The sequence below is a fragment of the Azolla caroliniana genome, unplaced genomic scaffold, assembly GCF_043228905.1.
Source record: "Azolla caroliniana isolate FFs.n. ecotype wild unplaced genomic scaffold, voAzoCaro1.0.p SCAF_7, whole genome shotgun sequence".
Classification (NCBI taxonomy): domain Eukaryota; kingdom Viridiplantae; phylum Streptophyta; class Polypodiopsida; order Salviniales; family Salviniaceae; genus Azolla; species Azolla caroliniana.
The window spans coordinates 17277353-17286093 of record NW_028230442.1 but is presented as its reverse complement, the minus strand read 5'-3'; positions in this window follow the sequence as shown (position 1 = coordinate 17286093).

The window sequence follows — 8741 nt, the reverse complement described above, 5'->3', positions numbered from 1 at the left end:
AGACGACATATCAAACCCAACTCGTGCACTATAGAAGCCAAGAAGTGGCAACCGCAAGCCTGATCAAACAATTGAAGGACAAAAAACACGCCGCGGAAAACAAGTCGAAGATGGGACTGGGGCGGATCCGGGACATCGTACTGGCATGGAAGAATCGAACGAAGCAATTGGTGGAAGAAAGCTCAGTATAGTGGTGGTCGAAGTAGGCTAAGCAGGTAGCCGAGCTACAGTTGTTGCGGGCAGATGCGGAAAACCGACGGAAAGAAGACGACGAAGTTTACATCTTGGATAGAGAAAGCATTGTCAAAACAATAAAGGGTGAACTGTCGAATGATTTCCTATCCTTGGCTGATGAGCAGAGGGGGGCGGTATGCCAGTTGGTGGCACAACTGGATGATGACCAATTGGACAACCAACTTCGCTTCGAGAAGTAGGAGCGGGAACGACGACGACAAGAAGTGGCCAAGAAAACTGTAGCGATTAGCATAAGTGATGGGGAGCCATCTTCAAAACAAACGCCGATTAAAGCCAGGGAAAGCCAACCAGATATTACTCAAGAGGAGCCGCTAAAGGAAGGTCATCGGCAGGCACCGGGGCACGCTGGATAGTAGAACCAAGAGACGCCAAGCTAGTTGAGCTGGAAAAGGAGGAAGAACCGGTAAGATCAGTTGAGCCGGAAATGGAGACAGAGTTGGTGAGACCGACGGAGACGCCAAGGCCGGGTGAGCCGAAAAAGTAGGAAGAGTCGGTCAGATTGACGGAGTCGCAGGCGACAAATGTCAACCAGCAGCAGCCACAACCAGAGCTGGCACGGCAAGAGGAGCCGCCACAGCCGCAGGAACAACAACAGCCGACGACAGAACAACTTCCCGAGGAACCATTGGAACCCTTAGATCAAAGTATTCTAGACATTTTGGAGGATGAATGAAGGCCGGATAGTGGGATTCGATGTACAAGGTACTGTCCCATGGGTGTGCCATGTGCTAGCCGGCTGGCAAGGGAAGTCCAGAATGGGAAATGAGTGGATAATTACTAACCGGGAGCTGATTATATATTTATATAGAATTATTATGATTTGAGAAGCGAACAGACGGACATGGAATCGATACGCCGATCTGGATCCGGACCGGTTCGTAGCCGGTTGCCGGTTGGCACCGGTTTGTACCTAAAGCCGGAGACCTATAAAAAGGGCCGGCTAGATTGTAATCATTAGCGGATAATTAATAGAGTGCTGCTGTTCTGGATTTTAATCAAGTGTTAATTACCGTTATGTGCTAAGAGTATTCTGGACATTTTGGAGGATGAATGAAAGCCGGATAGTGGGATTCGATGTACAAGGTACTGTCCCATGGGTGTGCCATGTGCTAGCTGGCTGGCAAGGGAAGTCCAGAATGGGAAATGAGGGGATAATTACTAACCGGGAGCTGATTATATATTTATATAGAATTATTATGATTTGAGAAGCGAACAGATGGACATGGAATCGATACGCCGATCTGGATCCGGACCGGTTCGTAGCCGGTTGCCGGTTGGCACCGGTTTGTACCTAAAGCCGGAGACCTATAAAAAGGGCCAGCTAGATTGTAATCATTAGCGGATAATTAATAGAGTGCTGCTGTTCTGGATTTTAATCAAGTGTTAATTACCGTTCTGTGCTAAGTGTAATTTATCCTACGCGTGTATCATGCCTAATGATCTTGCTGCTTAATGACTAATCAGGATTCCATTAACCGTCGGTCTAATTCTATCTCACCCTTTGGTGAAGTGTCTCAGAGGGACACCTTGTGTTAGGCCATTGTCTGGCCCTAGCAATAACAAAATTCACTACCACGGCTTGCTTGGAAATGGTAATGGTTCCAATAAACCATATGGATGGTGTCTTGGCAGATTGCGCACCGGTTGCGAAAGATGGGGTTTGTGACCTCTTAATCCGACTCATCGTTGTTCATCTGGCAAGGTCCGGGCGGTCCGGTTTGCATCCTTCTTTATGTTGATGATTTAGTCATCACCGGACCCGGACTCAATGAAATCGGCCAAGTAAAGTCCCAGCTGTCGGATGCATTTGAAATGAAGAACCTAGGGGACCTTCATTATTTTCTTGGGATCGAGGTGATCCGAACCCCCGACGGCATATTGCTCTCACAACAACACTATATGTTGAATATGTTGTACAAGTTCAGTATGACAGAGTGTCAACCTATCTCCACGCCCCTGGACTGGAACCAGTAGCTCTGTCCCAACTCCGGACCAGCCTACGATGAGAAACGCTTCCAACAAATCGTTGGAAGCCTGATATACTTGACAATCACTCGACCCGACCTCAGTTACCCAGTCGGAGTGATCAACCAGTTCATGCAGAAGCCGATCGTCAAGCACCTTCAATGCGCACACCGGATACTCCAGTATGTGAGCGGCACGAAGGACCGGGGACTGTTATACTGGCATGGTATAACTGAAGAATTAGTCGGATATACCGATGCCGACTGGGCCGGTGATGCATCGGATGGCCGATCCACCTCCGGTTACATGTTTTCTCTGGGTAGCGCGGTTGTTACGTGGAGCAGCAAAAAGCAGCCAACAGTGGCTCTATTGAACACTGAGGCTAAATATCGGGCCGCTACCAATGCCACCTGTGAAGCCATCTGGCTTCGGTGACTGCTATAAGACCTACGGGTTGAGGTCCTAACCCTGATCCTGCTCTATTGTGACAACATGAGCAACATTCAGTTCGCCAAGAACCGCGTTGTCGTGAAGAAAACCGGCCATAAGCGGAATCAGAGAGAAAAGCGCATGAAACGGCTCTTACACGGATGGATGCGTAACTTGATATTTTGTACACGATTCATAAATGGATCGGTGGATGTAAATACTAAGTAGTACACATTTATTAGGGGATTGTGCGTATCTCTGTCAGGAGGGACATGGAATAAAGTTAATTGACAAGGGGATGGGGATATAAAAAGGAGAAGAGAGAGGGGAGAGGGGGATATCGCGCGCTAGGGTGGACGAAGTGCTGCTGCAGATCTGATGGCCGAGCTCTCTCTTCTCCTCCGGCCGTCGGTCTCTGTGGGTCGGGAGCTCGCTGCCTCTGCTTCGTGGACAGCCCGTGTGCTTCCAGCAGAGTCTCTCCCCCTTTGTTTTGTTTTTGGGATTCGAGCGAGTGTTGTCTGTGTGTGTGAGTAGGATCCCCGGGTCGGGTCCATCGCAGCCTTGTCGGTTGTAACCGTCAGAGTCGTATTCTCTTGTAACCTCTTGTATTCTCTTGTTATTGTAACCTCTTGTTATTGTAGTCTCCTGTTATTGTAATCTCTTGTTATTGAAATCAAGTGTTACGTTCTATATCTCTCCTTCTCGCTCCGCATATCTACAAATCTCTCTCTCTCTCTCTCTCTCTCTCTCTCTCGCTCCTCGGTTCAAGACCCACGTGGTCCCGCCTCTTCTACACGCACGCGCGTAACAATGCGACATCTTTGGTGAACCCAAAGTGAACGGGGTGGCAAAGGAGTCGAAAGATGAGGGGATCGGAGCTAGCAGAGGCAATGGCGGTGGCCGTCAATCGGCTGGTGAGCGCTCGTGAGGGGACGGGTACCCTCGACAGAGTCATTGAATCGATCGTTGGCTCTATAGGCCATTTCGGAGGGAAAGACGCCACAAGTTATTTGGAGGCTTACCGGGCCGAAATGATCATGAGGGATATCCCGGTGGATAGGCGGCTGTCCGGATTCCCTCAGGTGGTGATGCCGGGCATCCACGCGGAGGTGCTCGAGGTGTTGGCCGGATGCCAGACTTGGGAGGAGTTCGAGCTGCAGCTCCTCGAGAAGTACGGGTTTGACGACTCGCTTCGGCTGTCGAGGCGGGACTTCTTGGCGTGGGTGGAAAGCCTGGAAAGGGGAGGAACACGTCGATGCTCCTCCAAGAGTTTGAAAAACGGTTCGCGCGGCTGTCGACGCTGGACCGGACGGTGCTCGAAACAAGTCGAGTACTATTGTTTGTCAAGTTGGTGGACGCGCTCGACAGGGAAAAGGTGGGTCCCCTATTGGAAACAGACGAAGGGCTCACGGCAGACTAGGCTGTGGTAAAATGGGTCTGCAGCCGTTTCGACAAACGGCGCAATTGGAGCGACGGAAGCTCGTCGGGGTCGGGGTCGGGGCCGGTCACGGGGAGGAGGTTCGAGGAGCCAGTATCGGTGCCGGCCGGTAGGAAGGAAGAGACCCGAATCTGGCCAGAGTCGGGGTCGGCATCGAACGACGTGGTCAGAGGCCCATCTGGAGGAGCTGACACAGATGGTGCGCGACCTGCAGATCGCACAGGCCCGGAGAGACAGCGGCGAACAACCTCACGACTGGAGGCCGTCAGCTGGGCAGCGGTGCATGTGGTGTGACGCGGTCGGTCACATTCGGAAGGATTGCGCGGATTTCGCCGACGTGCTCAAGACCAATGTGGTGTACCTCTGGAACGAGCAGGTGCACGCGAGCGAGACTCGGAGAGCCCTAGAACTGAATACGGGGCACAGCGGAATGAAGAGGTTGATGGAAGAGGTCGCGACACGGCACGTCGAAGCTGTTAACTACTCAGTGTCGGCGGGAATTTGGGTCGGGGGTGATGAGACCCGGAAGGCGAAGGACTCTGGATTCTGGCTGCTAGTGCTAGAAGGCCTCTCCGGAGTTCGGCTGAAGAAAGAAGAGGCGGACCGCGCGGAACAATGGGTCTAGGAGGTCACCGGTTGGGACGATCCGGTCGAAGAGAAGACGGGCTTCGTAGAAGCCACTTGCCAGAACTACAAGGTTCTGGTGGAAGACAAATGGGCAGGAAAGGCTGGAGGGGTCGGCCCCCTGTAGAGGTACGAGACCCGGTTCGGACCGAAACCGGCCGGTGCCAGCAACCCAGGTGTGCCGGATGGGAAGAAGCAGGCATGGTTTCGGTTGAGCACTGAAATCGAGAGAGCAACGGACCTACGGAAGGTCCTTGAAGAGCAGATCCTCGACAGTAAAGTGGAGTTGTTGTTGCGGGAGGTGCTGGGAATCGCCAAGAGGGAGTTCCTCGACTCTATCGTAGACTTGGTGAAGCGGAAGAGGCTCTCGACAGAGCCGGAACCGGAGAAGCCGGTGGAAGTGCGGACCACGCACTTGGAAGACGAAGCCCTAGAAGACGAGTTGGTGGGAAGCCACTACACGAAGCCGCATTGGGCCAGGGCAACTACGGAAACCCCTGTACGAATCGGCAATGTCCTGGAACCAGTGGTGGCGTTGGTAGACCATGGGTCCAAAATCAACCTGATGTCCATGGCTTTCTACAAGAAGGGTAAATGGTTGATCAACACCAAGCACGGCTGGAAGATACGAGCAGCGACGCGTGCCACGGAAGAACTACATGGGGTCTGTCCGAACGTACGGGTGAAAATCGGTGACGTCGAGATCGACCAACACTTCTTCGTGCAGGAGACGTCCTCGCATCCGGTTATACTAGGAGAGCCATACATCATGGCAGCACGGATGGAGACCAAGGTGCTGGACAACGGTTTGGCCTATCCAAGAGTCAAGAGCCAAGACGGGCGTCACTCGGTCCAGTTCCTGACGGTGCGACCAAACCATGAGCGTAACTGCGAGGCCCTTGTCGGCGAAACCCGAGGGGATTTTTAGAGAGGGCTATCAAGACGTGGGGCCGCGATAGTCCGGACACCCCGAAGAAACCCTACAAATGTACAGTAGAGAAGAAGACCTGTACCATAGGTAGGAAATTTTGGTTCTCTGACAACGGAGGTTGTACTATGGCCGACGTTAGCGGCAGGGAGAGGAAACGAGCGGAGGAGTAGTTCAAGGGATGCGGAGTCCTCTCCCCCGACGAAGAAATCAGCGGCGCCATGGAGGCGGTCTCTTTTGACGACACCTTGGGCGAGTTGCAGAAGGTGAGCGGTGAAGACCTTAGAGAAGACTAGACTGTTCCGGTTAGTTCAATGGGAATGTACAAAGTCATCGCGGACTTCGGGGAAAGGATCGGGTCAGATCAGACGGTCCGTGTGGATACAAAGTACAAGACTGTGAACCGGAAGGTGAGGCCAGTCGCGGCACCCTTGCCGGAGGGCAGCGAGGAGCGGATAAAAGGGGTCGCGTCGGACCCAAGTTTACGGAACCCAGCTGGCATAGGGCACCGGTTCACCGACAAGGTCGGTGGGGGCGGCTTTCTACTGCCGGCGGAGGAGGACCGGTTTCGGAGAATGCTCGGGAGACACGGGAAGGCTTTCGCATTCTCACTAGGGGAGATCGGGTGCGTAGATGCGACAGTTGTCGAACCGATGATGATCTTCACGATATCGCATGTACCATAGAATCTCAAGCCGATTCCGGTGCCGAGAGCTCACATCCCGAAGTTGATGGAGCTCCTAAAGCAAAAGGTGTAGATGGGCATCCTCGAACCGTCGAGTGCCCCGTATTCGAATCGGTGGTTTACAGTGCCAAAGAAGAACGACACACTGTGCTTTATTCAAGACCTGCAGCCGGTCAACAATGTGACCATTCAGAATGCAGGAATCGGACCGACCATAGACGAGTTCACGGAGGCCTTCGCCGGAAGGTCGATTTACTCTGTCAGTGATCTGTACTCGGGGTATGATCAGTTTCAACTAGCCGTGGAGAGCAGGGACATTACGACGATGCGGATTCCTCTCGGCCTAGTGCGGATGTGTACCCTACCGCAAGGAGGGACGAACTCGATGACTTACATGGTGAACGCGATGAACATAGTGCTCAAGGATTGTATCCCGGACATCACCATGCCATTCTTAGACGACATCCCGATTAGGGGATGCCCGGTGGAGGAAAGGAACGAGACAATCGGACCGGACGGATGCCGGAATTTCGTGGCGACTCACATTGATGACTACGAGAAGGTGCTGCAGAGACTAGAAGGCGCGAGGCTCACCTTCTCCAGGGAAAAATCGGCCTTCGGGTGATCAGAGATCATGGTCGTCGGGCACCTATGCGGACCATACGGTCGGAAACCGTCTCCGGCCAAGGTGGAAGCCATCTCCGCGATGAAGCATGACTGCAATTCGGTCACGAAGGTCCGCAGATTCTTGGGAGCATGCGCATTCTACCGCATCTGGATCCCGCACTACGCGCATGTCGCGGAACCCCTCTACGGACTATTGAAAAAGGGGCGTAGCTTTGAGTGGAGGACGGAGCACACGGAGTCGGTACGGAGACTAAAGGAGGCTGTTACCGTAGCGTTGGCTCTCCGTAAAGCGGTTTACGGCAAGGATGTCCCCATTTGCGTGACGGTGGACACGAGCCCGACCGGGATCGGGCGGGTGATCAGTCAGGAGGACAAGGACGGCGTACGATTCCCGATTCGGTTCGGGGCGAAGGTATTGAGAGACCGGCAACGAGGATACGCCCAAGTTAAGCGCGAGCTTTGGGGTATCGTTTCGGCAGTCAAGGCCGACAAGGACTACCTGATCAGGACGGAGGTGATCATCGAGACGGACTGCCTACCGATACTCGGCATGGTTTCCGGATGCGCGACACCGGACCTAGCAATGCTCCGGTGGATAGCATACATTAAGTCCCTGAACCCAGAGTTACGACACATCTCCGGAAAGGACAACGGCATGGCCGACATGCTTTCGACAGCAAGGTTCAACGACGAAGACGGCATGGTTTCGAATAACGAAGAAGTCGGCGAAGACTTCTTCGGGACGGCTAACGTAGCGACGAGGGAAAGGGACACTCCGGCGCTTAACGAATTTGACGAAAGCAGGTACGATAGGGAGTGGCTCCAAATCGGGAGGTTCCTACGGACGATGATGCCGGACGCAGCATGGACGAGAGAAGAGGTGAGCCGGGTACGGAAGAAGGCATACCAATTCTTCTTGCGGGACAAGTGCATATGGAGGCACCCAAAGAAGAGAAACAACATCCCGCTCCGAGTAGTGACAAAGAAAGAAGAACAAGAGGAACTACTGGCGGCATTTCACGAGAGCCCCTGGGCCAGACACTGCGGAACGTGGGCCACGTTCGAGAAGCTGAAGGAGAAGTACTAGTGGCCGGGGCTGTACCAGGACGTGCATTGGTTCGTAACGACTTGTGAAAGCTGTCAGAGGCACTCCATAGTCCGACACCGGGACAAGCTACACCCGACCTACCTGCCTACGGTCCATTTCAAGTGGATGGTAGACTTGGTGACGATGCCGATGGGAGTAGGGCAGATGTGATACCTGGTGCTTGCACGAGAAGACTTAACGAACTAGGTGAAAGGCCGTGCACTGCAGAACAAGACAACCGTAGCGGTATGCCGATTCCTGATCGAAGAGGTAGTGTGTCGGTACGGGTGCGTCGGGAAGATCGTGGCGGACCGGGGAGAGCTGGATGCAGGGGAAGCTGAGGAGCTGTTCAACCGGCTAGGCGTCAAACTCTCCCTCACTACGACGTACAATCCGGAGGTGAACGGAAAGGTAGAACGTGGGCACGGGCCTATCGTAAAGGCGTTGGTGCGTGCATGCGGAGGGTAGGCCGAGAATTGGTTACGGCTCCTTCCTTACGCACTATGGGCGGACCGAACTACGCACAATTCGGTGACAGGGTTTATGTCGGCAGAGCTGATGTACAGAAAGAAGCCGATCATGCCGGTGGAACAGACGGTTTCTTCATGGGCGGCAGTAGATTGGAAGGACGAAATGAGCCGGGAGAACTTGCTGGCGGCGTGGATCCGGCAACTCGAGCGGAGGCCGAAGGTCGTGAAACAGG